Source organism: Homalodisca vitripennis, chromosome 7 (assembly GCF_021130785.1).
Source record: "Homalodisca vitripennis isolate AUS2020 chromosome 7, UT_GWSS_2.1, whole genome shotgun sequence".
In the NCBI taxonomy this organism is placed as follows: Eukaryota; Metazoa; Arthropoda; class Insecta; order Hemiptera; family Cicadellidae; genus Homalodisca; species Homalodisca vitripennis.
The window spans coordinates 100,379,740-100,401,952 of NC_060213.1; positions in this window are offsets into that span (position 1 = coordinate 100,379,740).

The window sequence follows — 22,213 nt, forward strand, 5'->3', positions numbered from 1 at the left end:
ATATCTAGATATATCTTGGATACCACAGGGATCCCATCTCGGCCCATTTTTGTTCAAATTGTAGGCTACATTAACGACCTTGTAACTTTATTAATGGGTAAGCTTTTATTTGCTGGTGATTTTAAATAATTGTACGTGGTTTGTTCTCTCCATGATGCGGCTCACTACAAAAGAACATCAACATTATCAGTTGGAGTGCGAAGAGAATATGATATCTATTCCATCACATATGTATATTACATCATATGTATATGTGTCTGCATTACAACTCACCACATTGCTAAGCTTATTATTTATAACTATTCTCCAAAAGAAACACTCTTATCCCGAGTGACGAAGTTAAAGGATCTCTGTCCTTATCCGAGTTGGGAAACACGTATTCGGACAATATGTAACAAGGTCTCAAGTATGCTTGGTCTTCTCATTAGACCTCCAAAGACATTTACTAAATTACATGCTTTCAAGATCTTCTTGTAAGAACACAGTAGATATATTGAAATGTTGTTTCACACCAGCTGTAATTGATAGATGACATTGAAAACACATATACGCCCCAGTCTAGGTTGTTAGTTTATTTATTAACAAATTTTCCACGCTGGAGACAAGGCGCTTGTGCCAGGATTTGTTGTTCCTACATTGGCTTGTGAACGATAACGTAGATTGTGCCGAGCTACTAAGGAGAGTAAACTTCAATACTCTCTTTGAGAGAGTGAGGGGAAGAGAGGGAGAGAGTAGAAGAGAGAGGGAGAGAGAGAGACAGGGTGAGACGAAGAAATAACGGTTCATTTGTGTTTCAAAATCTAAATTTCTAGAAAAGGCCTTTATAGTAGGCCTACACTATTACATTGTAACAGGAAGTTGTATTTGAGTATAAGTAACAATTACCTTTAAAACCGTCCTAGTATGTAATATTCAGTGCACATACCATAGACAGGATTGCCATCATTTGAAGCTTTATGGTACCAGATTGCCCAAATAGCCCTTCTCATTACATCAAGACTAGATTTATTAGACTAGATATAACTTTACAGCCCCTCCATAGTATCCTTGAAGTTGATCTATGACCTTATCGGTAAGTCTATCGGGACCTTTGAGTCCTTTCATATCCGATAAAACTAAACTTTATTTTATAATTTATAATTTCTCAGGCCAGTCTCTATACCTTTCTGGATACAAAATTAAAATGAAATGAAGTAAAAACTTTATTTATACAGGGAAATTTAGGGCCGCATAGCCTTTTCTTATAATTTAAACTGCAGCAACGTTAAATTAAGAAATTAATTACATATTATCTTAACAATAAGAATTAAAGAAATAGTTATTAAACAATGTCTAGAAATTGGTATAATATGTTATCTCGTAAAAATTAAAATTTAACAAATTAATAAATTATCAACTTCTGTAACTCTTAACAACATATTAAATAAAACTGTATTTTTAATATGCACAAAAATTAGTTGTTGCTAATAAGTCCTAACTTTTATTACAAACAATCTCACATTTATCTCTCTGCCAGTGTCACGCCCAGAACATCTTAGACCAAAATTGTCTCAGCTAACCGTTTTAGATACATATCTTTCAGTTTCGCCATAAACCGGGAACAGCTATCGTTTGAAGTAATTATTTTGGCAAGGGCATTCCAAAAACTACAGTCCATTACACTGAATGACTGATCAAACAATGCAGTCATATGCTAAGGCATTTTCAAAATATAAGAGCCAGAAAAAGTGCTTCTTACACCTACGTGAGATACAGATTTAAAATATCTTGGAAAACCACATTTGTATGAATATTGTTAATATTGAATGAACTAGTTTTAGAATTTTTATAGATGTTTGATCTTCAAATTTTAGAATATTTGAAAGAATATAGTACGGCATGATGTGGTGCTCCCACCTTAAATTCTAAACTTAACATATGCAATAGTTTTGAGTTAGTTGCAGTTTTTACTAAGTACTACGATTATATCACTCATCACGTAGTTACAATAATTGTAATGTGGAAGTACAAGTGATTTAATCAAGAGCAGCTTGATATGTTCTGGTAAAAATAGTTGTAAACGTTTGGTTGAGTGAATAGATCCGTTTACAAATCTCCGCAAGAGTGTCAGTCCAAGTTAAAGTCCAGTTTATAGCCAAACCAAGACCTTTCACCTTTGTCGTAGTGCGGTAAAGTGTTATCATTTACAGATAACATTTCACAAGTATTGAAATTTATTCAGTGTCGCAAACGAGAGTGACAAATGATTGGTTTCGTTTTTGTATATTTTTGTCTCAGGCCATGAGTTTGGAACCACATAAATGCTTTTAATGTCACTATTGATTCTGGTGATACATTCATTATTAGATTTAATTTTGAAGTGTAAATATATTTGCAGGTCATCAGCATGCATGTTTTTTGTGCTATGTATAAGTACAGAATGAATGTTGTTCTCGTATAGCACGAATAAAAAAATACCAAAAATCGATCCCTGAGGCACCCCACAGGTACAATTTCCCAGTCCAAACACACACACACACACACACACACACACACACACACACACACACACACTCCACCTGTTGAACTTCTACACCAACATATGACTCATTATGAAGGAGAACTTTCACTAATATTTATTACAAAATTATCAGAATAAAAACAACTTAAACCAATAAAATAATTTGATCTTTCTTCTAAATGAATAGGATTTTCTAAGTTTAAAACTAATTTAGAGCTTTCTGAAGTCAATTTGAACAGTTAAATTTTTGCTATTTAAATGGAGAAATTTTTAAAACAAAAATATCAAATAAAACTACAAACGTTTGAAGAAAACAAGATAGATCAACCTATTAGATCGTTAATTGTTGGTTCAAGTCGATGTGGAATGACAACTTTATTATTGATTTTCATCTACAATAGGTTAATTCCTTATTCAAATTTGTTTTTTTGAAGTGAAAACTTCTTTAGGCGCGTTGAGCGTTTTGGTAGAGGGTAAAATCCTCGGTTCGCGTCACCGACATGCTAAAGTGGTTTCCATGGAAACGTTAATAATCTTTGGAAAATTTGTTTATTCTATTTTAGTCACTTTGTGCTATTTATAATATATTAAACGTCTAATACTAAATCTACGCAATGTAATATGCTAATGATAATAGTATATCTATAGCTATGGAGAGCCAGACTAGCGCACGCGCAGTAGCCTGTGTACACGTATACACTAATACATCGACTATTTCTGACTGTATTATGTGCGCGTTGGACGCTTTTTGGATAAGTATAATTTTGTGAGTCACGTCAAAAATACGTTATAGTAGCAGTACATCTGTAATTGTAAATGTGACGCGTTGTACATTAAGTATTAGAGTGTAGAATACATAAGTAAAGTTAAATTGACCACGTGGGAAGTTCAACTTGTGTGTACTGGATTTTGTTTATTTAAGTGAATTTTTAATTTGACTATTATTGTAATTATTTAATTGAAGGATTACTGTTTATTTATTGAATTTAAATTCATTGAATTCAGTATAAAAGTGAGTATGAAACATATTAATATTTTTATACAGATAAATGAATAATGAAAACAACGAATATATTTTTAAACATTGATATTAAGCGGAGACTTTAATATTAACTTCGCAGATGACAAAAATTTATCATTAATTGAATTTTTGAATGAAACATTAGGTTTGACTATGTCTAATGATCGAAAAGTCAGTACAACAAAGTATAAAACGACTATCGATGCTGTTTTTATATGATATTTAGATAAATTTCAATCAAACATTTTTATTTCTTATTTCAGTTACCATAAACCTATTGTATCTTTTTTAGAATACAATGAAATGATTGAACGAACAGATAATCTAAGTATTGTCGAAATTAATGATGAAAATGATGTAAATAATGAAAATAATGTTGAAACTTGAATTCATTGAAATTCGTGTAAATATAAATACTATGTATAATTAAGATAATTGTATATTAATTATTTTTTCAACCGATTTGTATTTATATTTTGTTCATGATTTGTTTAACCCATCATATGTAACTAATAAATAAAACATAAAAAATGTCATATTATTTTTTTTCAACCACTTTGTATTTATATTTTGTTCATGATTTGTTTAACCCATCATATGTAACTAATAAATAAAACATAAAAAATTTCATATAATTTTTGCATATAGTTTTAATTACTCTCAACTTAATAGTTCCGTTTTCACTTCTATCGGCAGTCCCACGACTGCTATTTTTTTTTTTTAGCAAATCTTTGGAACAAGACGCATATAAAAATTGCAAGAAAGATTTGAAAATATTGAGAAGAACTTAAGCAAAAAAATGTTACATTTGTATAATGCTTCTGAGGATATAGTTTCGTTTAGCGAATGTAAACCCAATTCTTTAATAGTTTTTGATGATTGTATTTTAGATAATCAAGATGTTATTAAGGAATATTTGGTAATGTCTCGTCATAAAAATATATCTCGTATCTATCTTTCTCAATGCTTTTCAAAGGTTGATAAACAAGTTATAAGAAATAATTTAAATATGCTTTGTATTTTTAAACAACATGATCACTATTCGAGGAAGATTTACAACAATTATGTGGGATCTAATATTAGTTTTAACCACTTTAATGAGTTATATGATAAAATTTGGAAAGAAGACTTCGAATTCTTAACAATTAATCTAACTTTGAAGCCTAAAAATGGTAAATATTTGAATAAATTTTATAATATAAACTTGTAATAATCTCGTACGTTTTTATGTTCCACGTTCACGTTTTCACGTTCCACTTTCACTTTTTTACGTTCCACGTTCACGTTTTTACGTTCCACGTTCAGTTATTACGTTCCACGTTACAAAACTTTTCCAAACGCATGGCGAACGTAATTCTGAAGAAGCAAAAAAACTTGATCAAATCAAAAAGAAATTGATCAAAGAATTTAAAGAACATATTAGAATTGATGAAAAAGTACAAGAATTTCTTAAAAAAATTAATCAACCTGTAACTTCTACAATTAAAAATGTTGAAGATAAAATTGAAAATGCTTTAAATCAAAATAAAAATATGATGGATTTGGTTCCAGTTGTACGACAATTTGCCGATATTTCAATTCCCGAATCTGAAGAGCTTGAATTGACAAAACTACCATCTTCTACACCATTTAGACCCCGATCATTGAAGATTCTAAAATAGTTGAACCAATAAGTCCTGGGATAACGGATATAACAATGGGTGAAATTGGTAAAAAATTTCTTCCTAGAGCAAAAGATGATAAATGTGGTTTGTATTGGGATAGAAAAAAGAAAAGTTTTATGATTGGAAATTTACCCGTGAATTTTGAACATAATGATATAATTATTAATGAAAAAACGTATGACGGTACTCAAGGATTGTGGAATTTATTAACAGACAATGATGTTCCACGAGATGATTTAAATTCTGAACAAGATTTCAAAAAGTATACTGAAATTTTATGGAAATCTGATTAAATTTACAAAAATAATGATTCATCAACTAAAAAACCTAAATCAAATAGAGGTAAAACATATATGAATTTAATTTAAACCAATTTGGGAAAAACGAATCGAGGAATGATCTGGTGTAAGAAAATACAGTGATAATAGGATTGAATACACATATATTGATGATTTGACAAAACTTGATGGAATTATTAATTCTATTTATGTTCAATAAAAGCCTGGAAATAACAATTTTTTGAATGAAAAGAAAGCGATTACAGATTTTATTTCGAACAAACTTGATGAAATTATTGAAAAACCCGATGGAATTAAATATTTCAAACGAATTTTACCCGTAATAAGTTCATCTATGATTGAAGGTAGGGGGCTTTTGAATGATTTTATCAACAATTTACCTTTTGAATTACACGTACCAGGCTATCAATATCTGGGGCCTGGGACAAAACTTGAAAAAAGACTAAATCGAGGAGATCCTGGTATAAATAAATTAGATCAAGCTGCAATGGAATACGATATTTTTTATTCAAAACATAGAGACACAAATTCTAGGCATATTGCAGATAAACATTTACAAGATAAGGCAATGGATAGATTTTTATCAAAAGACACTAGTTTAGGTGAAAGGTTTGTTACTCTTCCAACAGCTGGAGCAATGTTTTTAAAAAGAAAACTAGTAATGGGAATCGAAGAGAACTTGAAATTTTAGCTATATAAATGGTGAAACAATCTGTGAACGTAAATTTTAGTACAAATCAGAAAGAAAAAATAAAATCTACCTTTAAAAAGAAAATACCTGTTAGTATTGAATTTAAAATAGATCAACTAAAAATGGTGAGGATAAAATATTTTTAACGAATAGACAATATAATAAACTAGAAAAATAATAAGGGAATCAGAATAGAATTTTCTTATAAACAGTTGAAAGAGCTTACAAATGGTGGACTTTTGAAAGATTTTTTAGATTTTGGAGAAAATATTCCAATTGTTAAAAACGTTGTTCCTTATTTTAAAAAAGCTGCTCCAATTGTTAAAAAAGTTGTGATTCCTATTGTTCGAAACAATTGGTTAGATAAAGAGTTAGAAGATGTTACAGGATCAGGATTATATGAAAAAAACTTTGAATTACGTGAAACCAAACATTAAAAAAAATTTGAAATTAAACCATTAACATTCGGGGAATTGGAATAAATCTGCAAAAACATTAAACATTTTAGAGGAATTTTCATGCGTAAAACATTACCTGAAAAAGTTAAGAAATTTGAATGTGAAATTGAGAATTTAGACTCGATTATGCGAAGTTGAACGCATTGGATTTGCTATTATAAAAATGATAAGAATGCATATTATTTTGATTCGTATGGAAGAATTGAGGACAACCACCGAGAGAATTGATCCAATATTTGAAAAAATCAAACTTTTATTATAATGATTCTCAAATTCAAGACTATAAAGGTATTTCCGGAACAACTTATTCATTCAATATCACAAATATTTATAGAAATATTTTCAATCCCAAGTTCGTTATTGTTGGTTTTAAGATAGACAGAATAATCAAGAAAAAATCCTTCAAAGTTCGATAGTATGAGTGTAAAAAATATCAGAGTGAAATTCAATAGTTCTTATTATCCAGATGAATTGCAAAATTTAAACTTTTCCGGAGGTCTTTTCAGAATTATGTATCAGATGTAAGATTTTAAGAAAGTGTACTACAACAATATGGAAATGTATTACAATCCCAAAGAATTTATAGCAAATAGACCAATTTATGTCATTGATACAACAAAGAGTTTGAACAATATTTCTGGTTCAAAGAACGATATAATTATCAATATGGATTTTCAATATGCTATTGCAAATGCGATTTGTTATGTGGTTGTGTCTCTGAAAAATTGCTTGAATATGACATAATTAAGAATGACTTTAAAGAAATCCAGTAAATTGTTTGAAAAAATCGTGATAAAAGTATTGATTTTAAATTATAGTAAAATAATTTGAAAAATAGGTATGATATAAGTAAAAAACTATTCCAAGGTCATGGACCGGAAGTGATAATTTTTAAAAATACTTTAATATTTACTGACCCTATATACCAAATTTCATAAAAAAACCTTCAATAGTTCTCGAGATATAAGAGTTTAAACATAAGGGTTGAATGTGGTGGATTTTGAAAATTTTGTTATTTTCATGAAATTTTAAGTAGAACTCGCTTGTTTTTGACGTTTAGGATTTTTTCCGATAATTTTTCTATGAACATTAAGAAATAGGGGATGATTTCACCCTTATGGATAAGTTAAGTCGAAAGAGTTAGTTATTTAATACATGTGTACCAAATTTTATGAAAATATGATAAGTAGTTTTTTATCAACAAGGTTTGAAAGAAATATTGATATTCCCTCATTTAATATACATTCTCACTCATAATACCTCTAGGGAATTGAGACATTTCATTTTAACATGTTGGTAACACTACATCTCGTCCTCATCTAGAGTTTCCCTTCTTGCTGGGCGTTGGCCACGTATAGCTAGCCATGAGAAATCTCCTCTAATTTTAACTATATTTAACAAGAAATGTCATTATTTAGAAGATTCTAATGTATTTGTGAGTTGAAGAAAGAATATATGGACCTTATAATGTAAGAAGATTGCTGTGAAAAAGTGTTCATTTAGGCGTTGTCCTTCATATTTAATAAGTTTCTATTATATTTAAGACTCGAAGAAAGACATTACAAGAAGATCGTGTGTTTAATTTGTTTAAACGTTGTAACATGTGATAAAAATAATGTGTGAAAAATAGTGATATAAGGTGATCAATTGTACGATGAAAAGTATTAAGGTCAAGCGTTAGTGACACGAACGCTTCGCAGATTAAAATTTTCAAGGTCAAGCGTTAGTTGAACAAACGCTCTCAGTAAAATATAATATGCTACGAGGTCAACCGTTAGTGACACAAACGTCTCTCACATGTTTCAATAAAATGAGATTATTGAATGTGTTTTTCGAGGTCAAGCGTTAGTAACGCTCTCGGTGATGTAAAAGTTCTAGCTGAAAAGTAGACGCCACAAATCTAGAGTTGATTTAAATAAAGCATATGATACCTTTCTTCTTCTCCCATTCCCAATTTCTTAGAAGTTAATTAGATATGAAAATCCCAAGCGCAAAAACACACACTAACAACACTATTAACAGCAAAGACGCAATCATTCATTTTGTCTTTAACAATAATTGATGTTCATATTATTTTCTTTCATTCCTTCTAAAACTTCAAAAATATACTCTTTCGCTGCTAAAAATAACGATTTGTAACAAAATTTTATATAGGGAAGTAATGAAGTTTGCTCCCATTCGCTCGACTTCTCGAGTGAGAGTGAGCAAACTTCATTACTTCCCTATAAAAAATTTTTTCAATTAAATTTTATTCTTACTAAATAATGGTGTTCTTGAAAGAGTTGAATGAAGTTGGTGAATTCAAGTTTAAAGAATATAAGAAGTTGAATGAATTAGAAGTAAATAAGAAATATAGAATTTTGAATTTAGAGAAAATAAAAGATAAATTTGGGTTTACAATCATCGCAGAACTGGAAGATTTCAAAGTAAAATTGCAAAATAGAGTTTTGAATATATTGGATGATAAAAATATCCAAGAAATCAACAAAAAAGATAAACTACATTTAATATTTGTTGGAACGAAGAAAATAAAAAAAAAGAATGTAATACGATTAATTTTGCAGAATAAAGATTTTTTATTAAAACAGCTTAAGAAAATAGAAGCAAACAGCTATAGATTCGGTTATTTTACATTCGTGATTTCCTGTTTGATTTCTCAGATTTGTTTATGGTACATTTAACACGATTTTCACATAGAATTACTAGTGGCTCCAAAAGTGCGTTAGAAACCCCATATTACTATCTACTTATATCTTATATATATAAAAATCTTGAGTCACGATGTATGTTGCCAATAAACTCCAAAACGACTGAACCAATTTCAATCAAATTTCACATGTATCCGTAATTTAGTCTAACTTAGAAGATAGGATAGTTATTATCTGAATTATTCGCTTATGTCGTGAATATAAACGAATAAAATGAAGAAAAGTTTTCAAAGCGCCTGCACATTATAACCTGCAATTACGAGATAGATACGTATATTAAACAGTGAAACACTATTTGAAGGCGCTAAGTTATGATGTATAATTGTCTAAACTAAATTTTTGGTTGAACTTAAAGGTTGAGTGGTAGACCACTTTGTAATAAAATACATTATGCATGTACAATACATTTTTGACATATTTTCTTGATCGTGACATCAAGGTAAAATCTACATCGGGGTTGGAAATATAATTTACTTCAACCAGAAATGCTCATACGCGGGCAAACCTTACGAAAAGCGTGCGAAGCCGCGGGAAACACAGTAGTGTAATGCAGGTTGCATAGAAGACGTCATTGCCTAATTTTAAATTCAGATTGCACCAATGATTAATAAACTATCTAATGCAATGAAAATACTATTAAACGCTATTATGAAAACAACCTCATTGTAAAAATCCGTGAATGTTTGCACATAAGGTAATCGAATTTGGTTACATGGAAGGTAAATGAAGAGTCGAAAGAAGACACTTTATGATCGAAATTGGGTTTCTTTGATACATTTTCTTGAAGGCACACTCCTAAATAATACTGGAAATATCTTAGACAGAAAATTAATTTTAACAGACCGAATCTGATTCTTTATAACCTAATTAGTTTACCGAGATTCATCCATATACATTAATTGTTCTGAATAACTTATCAACACCTAGCAAAAACCACGAAAGATAGAGGCAGGAATATGGTACATATCTTCATAATGCGTCCAAGAGGCTCACGATGGAACGACTATCAATTATCTCATCAATGTTTAGAATGTGATAGAAAAAGAATAAGTGAATATAGTGTACTGTTTTCAACGGGAAATTGCGTGCGATGCCGCGGGCAACTGCTAGTATATATATATATATATATATATATATTATATATATAATATATATAATATATATATATATATATATATATATATATACCTTTAATCGCCTTGCACTTGTTTTAAAAATTTAAACAATATAAATATAAAACTAACATATTTTTGTAAATTTTTGTTTTAACTTACCTTAAGCACTCCAAGCTTTCTGAAAACTGCACCAACAAGAAGTAAAACACATTAAAAAAATTAAATTTACTTTTAATCTTGAAGTTTCAATAAAGGTTTCATTTCTGCTTAGAATTCCATTTGTTTGTCTTTTATTAAATGGACATGAAGTGACCTTCGAGTTTAAGGGTATAATATATATCTTAATCAAAATAAATGTGACAAAATGTGTGTTCCATAAACAAAATACCTCAAATCATCAAATTATAAAATAAGATTTCAAAATATATTCTAACTAAATAAATACGTTTTATGTCTATATACATAAGAGCTGTAGTCCCAACACTTGAACATCTTTTAAAATTACGTGACATTAGCCTGATTTAATTTTTGATAAACACTAAATTTGCAAAAAGTACTTGCTATTCCGGGACTCTAACCCGGGTCTCTCACTGCCGGGCGAGTATGTTACCTCTACACCACAGAGAACATACTTTTTAAGATTCAATTATTTTATATTTAATAGTTTCTGTCAAAAATATGTTTCAATAAGGAAACTAAGAATATGTTCATTACAAATACTGCTTATTGAGAGAAAACACTTAGTTGAAAGTTTTAAACCGTCATTCAAACCACGAATATGTTTCAAATGTAATGTTGCATTCTTGTTATTTTATAGAGGAAATAGTTTATACTAAGATAAGATGGCCTCTGGTCAGTCATGGGTGGCTGGCTATTGCTATTCATTTCTGACTTACCCGTGTCACCATCCTTTGGGTATGATTGGGTTTTAACAAAGATTGTGTTAGGATAATTATTCTCAAGATTCAATCCTTCAACTGCCCATATACTAACTTCTGTACTGACAAGCCCATTTTAACACGTTATTACGTTATTATCCTATATCACGTGTATCACCAGAATCAATAGTGACATTAAAAACATTTATGTGGTTCCAAACTCATGGCCTGAGACAAAAATATACAAAAACGAAACCAATCATTTGCCACTCTCGTTTGCGACACTGAATAAACTTCAATACTTGTGAAATGTTATCTGTAAATGATAACACTTTACCGCACTACGACAAAGGTGAAAGGTCTTGGTTTGGCTATAAACTGGACTTTAACTTGGACTGACACTCTTGCGGAGATTTGTAAACGGATTTCCGTATCTATTCACGCAACCAAACGTTTACAACTATTTTTACCAGAACATATCAAGCTGCTCTTGATTAAATCACTTGTACTTCCACATTACAATTATTGTAACTACGTGATGAGTGATATAATCGTAGTACTTAGTAAAAACTGCAACTAACTCAAAACTATTGCATATGTTAAGTTTAGAATTTAAGGTGGGAGCACCACATCATGCCGTACTATATTCTTTCAAATATTCTAAAATTTGAAGATCAAACATCTATAAAAATTCTAAAACTAGTTCATTCAATATTAACAATATTCATACAAATGTGGTTTTCCAAGATATTTTAAATCTGTATCTCACGTAGGTGTAAGAAGCACTTTTTCTGGCTCTTATATTTTGAAAATGCCTTAGCATATGACTGCATTGTTTGATCAGTCATTCAGTGTAATGGACTGTAGTTTTTGGAATGCCCTTGCCAAAATAATTACTTCAAACGATAGCTGTTCCCGGTTTATGGCGAAACTGAAAGATATGTATCTAAAACGGTTAGCTGAGACAATTTTGGTCTAAGATGTTCTGGGCGTGACACTGGCAGAGAGATAAATGTGAGATTGTTTGTAATAAAAGTTAGGACTTATTAGCAACAACTACTTTTTGTGCATATTAAAAATACAATTTTATTTAATATGTTGTTAAGAGTTACAGAAGTTGATAATTTATTAATTTGTTAAATTTTAATTTTTACGAGTTAACATATTATACCAATTTCTCCACACTGTTTAATAACTATTTCTTTAATTTTTATTGTTAAGGTAATATGTAATTAATTTCTTAATTTTAAGTTGCAGCAGTTTAAATGTAAAAAGGGCTGTGCAGTCCTAACTCTGCCTGTATAAATAAAGTATTGTTTTCAATTATATTTTATTTAATATCCAGAAAGGTATAGAGACTGGCTTGAGAAATTACAAATTATAAAAAAGTTTAGTTTTATTGGATGAGAAAGGACTCAAAGGTACCGATAGACTTACCGATAAGGTCAAAGATCAATTTCAAGGATACTATGGAGGGGCTGTAAAGTTTAATACATCTAGTCTTGATGCAATGAGAAGGGCTATTTGGGCAATCTGGTACCATAAAGCTTCAAATTATGTCAATCCTGTCGATGGTATGTGCACTGAAAATTACATACTAGGACGGTTTTAAAGGCAATTGTTACTTATACTCAAATACAACTTCCTATTACAATGTAATAGTGTAGGCCTACTATAAAGGCCTTTGCACGAAATTTAGGTTTTGAAACACAAATGACCCATTCTTTCTCTCTCTCACCCTGTCTCTTTCCCTCCCTCTCTCTTCCACTCTCTCCCTCTCTTCCCCTCACTCTCTCAAAGGGAGTATTGAAGTTCACTCTCCTTAGTAGCTCGGCACAATCTACGTTATCGTTCACAAGCCCATGTATGAACAACAAATCCTGGCACAAGCGCCTTGTCTCCAGCGTGGAAAATTTGTTAATAAATAAGCTAACAACCTAGACTGGGGCGTATATGTGTTTTCAATGTCATCTATCAATTACAGCTGGTGTGAAACAACATTTCAATATATCTACTGTGTTCTTACAAGAAGATCTTGAAAGCATGTAATTTAGTAAATGTCTTTGGAGGTTTAATGAGAAGACCAAGCATACTTGAGACCTTGTTACATATTGTCCGAATACGTGTTTCCCAACTCGGATAAGGACAGAGATCCTTTAACTTCGTCACTCGGGATAAGAGTGTTTCTTTTGGAGAATAGTTATAAATAATAAGCTTATCAATGTGGTGAGTTGTAATGCAGACACATATACATATGATGTAATATACATATGTGATGGAATAGATATCATATTCTCTTCGCACTCCAACTGATAATGTTGATGTTCTTTTGTAGTGAGCCGCATCATGGAGAGAACCAATCACGTACAATTATTTAATATTGCCAGCAAATAAAAGCTTACCCATTAATAAAGTTACAAGGTCGTTAATGTAGCCTACAGTTTGAACAAAAATGGGCCGAGATGGGATCCCTGTGGTATCCACGATATATCTAGATATTTTATTGATAAGGTGGATCTATACTTTACTATAAGTCTTAGATCTTGTAAATAGATGATCCACTCTAAAAACTTTCCCGTAAAATCACTCACAATTTGCGGAAGGTGTAGGTAGACAAGGTTATATGACTTCGATAAGTCTAGTTTAATAGAAGTAATCCGCCTTCTCGGTGACAAAGCTTGTATTATTTGAGTTTGGAACAAGACAATATTTGTTACAGTGAACCAGTTGGGAAAATTTCCATGCTGAATGACTGCTAATGAGCTTCATATTTTGAAAGCTATTTACTCAGTACTATCTTCTCAAAAAGTATCCCTGACATCATTACTAGACTTTTCTTGTGAATTGGTTCTTATTGAATAAAATAGTGATTGGATGTTCAAGCACGCATACATAGTGCGTGATCACTGAAAATACAAATAAATCTAAACCAGGTCCCTTTGTGAATGCCGAGAGTCTTCAGTACATCACCGTGTCTATGAAGGAGGTGGATACTATGTGATAGAAAGACGACGTAGAAAGTGGCGTCTGGGTGATTATAATCCAGCACGGATGCGAATATGACCCGAAATATGTGTGTAATATGATGCTTAGACAGAGATACTTCTTTGTCTAGACGAATTGCGGATGGATGGTCTTGCAAATAGACTTCAGATATGTCCAAAACGTCTGTGAATTTTCTGATATCGAACTGTAAAACCTGTTCATGACCTGCTCGAAGCAGGCAATAGACATTTTCATAAACTGCGCTATCACCGATATAAGGTAGTCGGAAATCAATTGAGAACTCATCAAATGAGGCTTTGGCAAACATGATATTCGCGTATTCCCAATGATTCAACCTATCTGAAATAGGTATTGAATTTCTGATAAACTTCAACAGTTGACTTAAACATTTCCTGAGCTAGAAGGTAAATAAATGAGAATAAAGCAAACTGGACTTATCACTTAATGCATGGGCATAATATTTCACTACCTATACTAGGAATAAGTAGCGTACATATGCGTTTAAGATTTCTTGTATTTATGAACAATAACATACTGACTTATTATTACGTAACTTTACTTAGGATTATAATCTTCATTTTCGCCAGATGGCTATGTTTAATGGTACTGCCCAATGAATTTTAAGAAATATTTCTTACATTGTTTACACAATCTGAATGTGGTGGTAACCTTATACGCAAGGTATTAAAATTTATAGTCTGTCCCTTTTTTATCATATAATATTACCTAACAAATTTCCCAAAATTAATAATACCATAATTCCATTATGAATTTATTCTTGTCACTTCAAAGCAGTTGAACATAAGTTTCCGTATACACAATAGTCCCTTACTAATTTTAGTAGTAGCTGATGACCTTGTATTAAAGGACCATTAGCACCTTAAAAATCATTTTAAAGGAAAACATTTATTAAAACTTATCGTCAGGCAGATTGGAAGGGGATCAATGGTTATAATCATTCTGTTATGTAAGGAATTTGTTCTCAAACCAACATATCCTATGGCTAAATATTTATAAGAAAAATAATAAATAACCATAATAGATTTGAAGTGAGTTTACTAATTATGATATTACAAATTTTATAACTTTACTTAGTTATAAATATAAATGTGCTACTTAAATAGATCATTTTTATCATTACGCGCTTGAGGTTAACGATTCTTGATATTTAATTGAACAATAGTATTTTTCCGATTCTAGTTGTAAACCATATTGAAATCATATATTACACCAAAAAATCAAAAGAATTACTTATGAAGACTGTATTGTATCTCCAGCTTATAAATTGGATAATGAACAAGAAATAGATCAGGAGAAAAAAGTCAACTGTAATCATTTAACGATAAATTAATACTCTGCGGTGCCCTCGCTGACTGAACATGATTACACATTATTGGGTTTTTGTTTTGGGGATTGTTGCTCTGAGTGGTTCAGCTATGACTGAGTATGGTCAGACTACCGGTACAAGACGCATTGAGAACAAGCAACCACGATTTAGAAACAAACGATCGATGGATTTGGAATTCGATAAAAGTGAACTTATATATTATACCATTGATAGTCGGTTCAGTAAGTATATGTTATATCATTAAGTGCATGATGAGTCATAAAGTATACGTTCATATTAGTTAGTATTCTCTTATAAGTAACTACGAGTATATGCTACAGTGAATGGAAGATAACAAAGAATGAAATACAACAATAGATAGTTTTATAAAGGCCATATACGTTTAATTAAAAGGGTCGCATACCAGCCGTCAATGTTGCTGTTCTACATAACGTCTCCCATAGTGGCAAAGATGAAAAGTTCAATTTTTTTCGTTTACTAACAACCATTATTACTAAAGGTTAAGCTTTACTGATTATGGGTAAAACATCACACCACAAAAACTTGATCCTCAATATGGACTGAGATTACACATCTGCACAAATATACAAAGGCTAAAATGTCTTAACTTTATTGGGCCCAAGAACAGGAAAATCAGTTACAAACATGAAAAAAGTTCTGCATAAAAATTCAAGTTTAAATAAGAAATACTTATAGTAACAGATACATATTAATCTCAATATTAATATGATCTAAAATAACCTTGCTGATAAAAATCTGATTTGACAATATAATCCAAGGCGTCCAACATTATTCATTGTCAATAAAAACATTTACCGACAAAAAAAGTACGTAATCTTTTTATGTTTTATTTTCTTAAGAACATCTTAATATTATTTCATTTTACTCTCACATCGATCTTTCGAAATTTTTGAGGAGGGAATTTTTTAGTTTAGTGTTACCCTTTTCTACTTATGCAATATTTAGTACAAGTCTAATTATGATATAAGGTTTCTTTGGTTCCGTGAACGTAATAGATAATTCTATATTTATTTTCTTTATTTGCATTATAAGAATGACGTCCTGAGCCTATTACAGCAGCCATGTTGCATTATTTAACTCTCTTTACTTTACAGGATATGGATTCTAAAGTGTCAATGTCCTATAAATTGAAATCATAAGTGACTACACATCTACCTCCAAAATAGACAAAAATATTCAGGATATTTTAGTGGTACGCTTATTCTCTATATTATTCTGGCAATGCTAGTAAGTAAATAGTAAATAAATTTGTACTATAAGTAAATTCTAAATAGTTGCAATCTGAGAGAGGCAAAGAAGATTACAAATGAGAGGTTTCAAAAGCACTATTTTTTATTATTAATATATTTAATTGGCCGAGCAAAAGGTTTGTACCGTATAGATTACGAGACGATGCATAGTCGATTACCTCTCCCCCGCAATTTAGTGCGGTTTTAATTACTAGTAACAGATTTTGATGGATATTTTAAACAGCAATGGGTCTGTAATGAACGTTAGTCTGCATAATGCTGCCTGAAATTTCTAAAGTAATCGCAGTAAGAAGCATTAGTAATGAAACATTAAACAGTAAATTTCAATAATTTAAAAACATCATGTATACGAGTATTATGTTGTTTCTATGAAATGTATGATGCGTTGATGTGTAATATGAAAATATATACTAATAAAAACGTTATCTAACGAAATATAACAAATTATTTATATTTTAATTTTTTTTAGAGGGCAATTTCTTATTATCGCTTTTTCTGCCCATCTTAAAGAGTTAATGGATTTTACGAAATGGATAGGGAGGAGAATCGGTACAGAATCAGGTCGATGGTACTTCTAAAAAGTACAATGGTCACAGGCAGGATTTTAACCTACGCTATCCTTAACTTAGACTCAAAATCCGACACCATAGACCGCTCGAAAATCGGTTCTCTGAATTGAATTAGATCAACCGAAAACAATTACTGGGAATCAATTACTCGCCAAATCTGAAAAAAGTGAAGCATAAGTCTTTATAAACAAACTTCAATAATAATAACACATTACAATCTGGAAGGTAAACGGTTCGTAAAGAATCCCAAACAAGAATACAAATATTGCTATTCCACACCATCCAGTCCAATTACAAGAAAGTATACACGTTAAAACCTACTTACTACAAGATCCAATTTTGGAAAGACAACTGAAAGTATGTTGTTTTAAAATATTGTATGACAAGGCTATCTTCATCATGATCGGTACATGGTTGTTATATTAACCATAAGGTTTCACCAGTAGATATGTCTGTCTCGATATCTTGAGAAGGAATAGACCTATAATAGACATGATACTTTGTACAAAGCATCATTTCTCTACAGACAAAGGCCGAGTTTGGTGGTTGTACATGTAGCTCCATGGGATTTGGCTTAGTGTTATTAATCATTTAAAACTGATTTATGTGTCATCATGAGATTAAAGAAAAATTCGCAGAATAAATCAATGTCGACGGTTTTACATGTGACATAGTAAAATATGTAGCTAGAGATTTGAAATTTTGTGAGACATCACAAGGAAACTGGTTACGTTAAACGATGTGGCTGTTCATGCCTTGTAAAAATGAAAGTGTTTTGTAAAAACATTCTCGTACCAGAAGAAAAGGCTCATAGAAGTTATTAGATAGTCAGAGAAGTAAACACTTTTCAAACGATATTTTACTACTTACAATATCGGAAACACAATTATCTACACTGAAAACCTTATTATTTCCCCCTTTTTTATTTCTAAAAACATTTCTTTTTTAAATGTAATAAATTATAAATGCAATAAAAATTTAAAAATGAAAGTTAAATGAAATATATTGTATACATAGGTGACTTTTAATATTAATTATACTTAAAAGGTGAAACAAATATTGTTTAGGACATTTGACAAAACTTGTATAATAATTATAATCTATTTACTCTTATAGTATACTCGGATTTAAATACGGTAGTTCTACTTATATCCTGTGTAAGACGTGGATCTTGCAACTATTAGTAATTGGCAATTGTTTAAATATCACAAGTTACGTGTACAAAACATTACGTAATTTGGCTTGTGGCCTCGCAGGTTTTGCTGAGTTTGTATGAAAAATCAGTAATCACGTCTTCAGCTACATTACTTACTATATTGATGTTAATGTGTTATATGAATATATTCTGTTTGTTTACTTTGATTTTTTTTCGTGTTTCTCTTTACAGGCAGAGTGATAATCTCCGCTAACTATAATTCAATGAGTCAAATAAACTGTTGGAATTGGTACGTAAGTTTTAGGAAAATGTATTTATTAAACCATACACATTTCGTCTTTGGGTAAAGTAAGTTGTTATAGAATCTGCCATTTCTACATAACTTCTAATAATATTATATATTCGAAAGTGCCTTTGATTGTGTTCTTTTTTCACGTGTAAACTTCTCATCCGATTGCACTTAAAGTTTACATGGACATACTTACGGTTCCTGAGATGAATATAGGTCTTCTTATTTAGAACCTTCCTTCGGGCTACTTCCCACTAGACTTTAAAGCAAAGACTTAATTTAAAGCAATTAATTTAATTGGGCTTTAAAATGTAGTCAACTGTTCTGGGTAGACGTTGTTTATTAGTTTCAATTTTTTTATATCTGTAGCGTGTAGATTTTTAAAAGAGTTACCATAGTTCTCCAAGCCAATTTAGATTTCAGTGATTAAGTAGATACTAATCTATCTTAGAAAATATCCTAAACCATAAAAAGGTCAGAATTTGACTTCGAAAACTCCCTTTGAAGCAGTCCAGAAGTCCAGAACTATCTTGGATGAAAATTCATTGTAGTTTTCTTTTAAATTAATGTACCATTACCAGCTATAAATATTTCAAAATATTAAAAAAACTGTTATTATAAATTTAAAAACTGATATAAAACCAATCTCTGTTTCTTTTATCAGAAGTAGACTTCTTTGAACTGTGATATATATTTTCTTGATCTTGAAAGAAATTAAAATCAACTATGACAAAAAAAATACTAAGAACGAATTCTATTACAATTACAATAATTGTGAACCTTTTGACTTATTTTCTTGATCATGTTAAAAAGGCAAACTCAACATAGGCGTCGGAAATACAATTCACTGGAATCAGCAGTGGTTATACATGTGCATCGCCTACTCAATTGAGTGCAAGAGAGCAATTGTCTTAATTGTTATTCTAATTTGTTGTTAAGTAGTTACAGTCTCGTCATTCGGGCCAGATCTGTTTTATTTGAACTATTATTGATAATTGTTCGTAAAGGTTACAGCTAGCATAAATATTCCTCATTTCTATATCCTTCCTTTGATGGGTTTCAAAAGCTACTATGGCCTGTAAAGGTAAATTTTAATATTATTTACTTGGTATAATATTGTACTACTCGGGGAATCTTTTTCATTGATACTGTTCTAACCATCACACTTCCTATTTCCGCTGCTCTTCTTATCACAGCTATTGTTTATCTAATTAGACACTCCTTATTGAAAATTCTTTGAACGCCAAATAGTATCATTTCTATCCTTATTTTCCATACAATCTCTTGATAAACAGTCAGCAACAGCATTCTTTTTGGATCTCATGTGTTTAATAGTAAATGATAAACATGAAATAGTAGCTGTCCACCTCGATAGCTTTCGCAACTTACAGAAGTTACTCAGTATAGTGCGCTGTAATCAGTGCTTAATGTAAACGGTCTTCTCTCTATGTACGAGTGAAAAGGCTCTTTTAAGTATACAGACAAAGTCCCCTAATCTGCGGTATTGAATTTGTGGAACATAAGCTACAGAACTATTCATTACGTCCACCTCCTGCTTCCTGCAGCCTAAATACTATTACAATTATAAAATTTAGATTAAATTATATTTTTAACATACACCCATTGTAATTCATAGGCTTATTGTTTCTTGACTAGTAGAGCTTACCACAATAGTTCACCTTTTTATTCGTTCTGCTACTCAACATTTTAATCCAACAAAATTGAAACTCCAATTGATAAAGGTAATAGCAAACAAGTTTTTTTCTTACGTGTGTGAATATATGGAATGTATAAAGTAAAGGTAAAGGCTCTCTTATTGTACGAGACGAAGCTGGAGCTAATGAGACCTCTCTGACAGTTAACGTGGGAATCAACGGCTTGAAGGTGACTTCCAAACCAACTCCTTGGCCGGGCGAGTAACCCGCTTTGAAGCACAGGATCGCTCAGTGGTCATACATCCTGGCAGCAGCCACGCTCAGGTTGGTTGACTTGGCTGTGAGGGATGTAGTGGAAGTAAATTGAATATAGTCTCATAGTTTTTTAATTTCGCTCCAGTTCACTTTCCTTTGTATTGAAGCGTCTCGTGTAAAGAAATTCGGCAACGAAGAAGTTCAAATCGAACCTTTACATCGTTTCAAATCAAATCAATTTTTTATTCCAGCGCCGGTAATCAGTTTGCTAATTGTGCGGTCACCCAGTCGAATGCCATAAACTCGTCAGCACTATAAAATGCTTGCGACATTAAAAAGCGTCTTAAACGAGTTTTTAACACCTTAGGCGTTGGGGCATTTCTTAACTGATCTGGCAACTTGTTGATGAACCGAATACCTGCCTGGGAGGGCAAGTGTTCGTAAACCCCCGTCCTGTGTCTTCCAGTTCGGTAGGCATCTCTGCCTCTTGTCTCATACTCGTGTATGTCACGGCCCCGGGTTAATGCACATTTGGACAAACAAAATGAGCTTGTCTCAAGAATGTAGAGATAAGGCAGAGTCAACAGTTGCAACGTTTTGAAGACTTCTTTATCAATATCAGAGACATATATAAATAGGTGAAGTGGCAGTCTCACGATTGAAGCAACCCTCCCTGCCACAGCTACGTTATGTGTAGTCTCATAGTGTTTCTTAGTGGAGATAACAAAAAAATCAATTGAGTCGCCCATTTCCAAAATTTGTTATTTCCGCTGGAGTAAATTTTACAGGATACCTGAAAACTTGTATTTATCTTCCTAAGAGAGATAAAATTATGATGTTTTTGTGTAAACATGTGACTAACATTATGATTTCATTATTATAATACCTGGAAACCACAGATTAATTGTTGTTGTTTTAATAATCACATTAAGTTGGACATAGTGATTTTTGGAACTGCAGTTGGAATGTAACGAGTTTTGAAACTGTCCTCGTAGTACATTTAATAGAACAGTAGGGATTTTTTAATGATGAAAACAACATTTTTACATTTTTGTTTATTATATGATAACTTTACATTACCTTCAAAGAAAAAAAAATCTAAAATTTAACACGAAATATTTTGGTAAATTAATATTAAAAATTAAATTTACACGTGAAGGTCATCATTAACAAGGATTTCATTATTGTCATCTTCACCTTCGGATATGTCATTAATTGTTTTTTGAGTCTGGATCAGAGATTGATAGAACTGTAAGTTCTACATCATATTCCACTGTGAACCAAAATGGGAGGTCAGAAGAGATTTGATGTCCTTTAGTTTAGCTTCTAT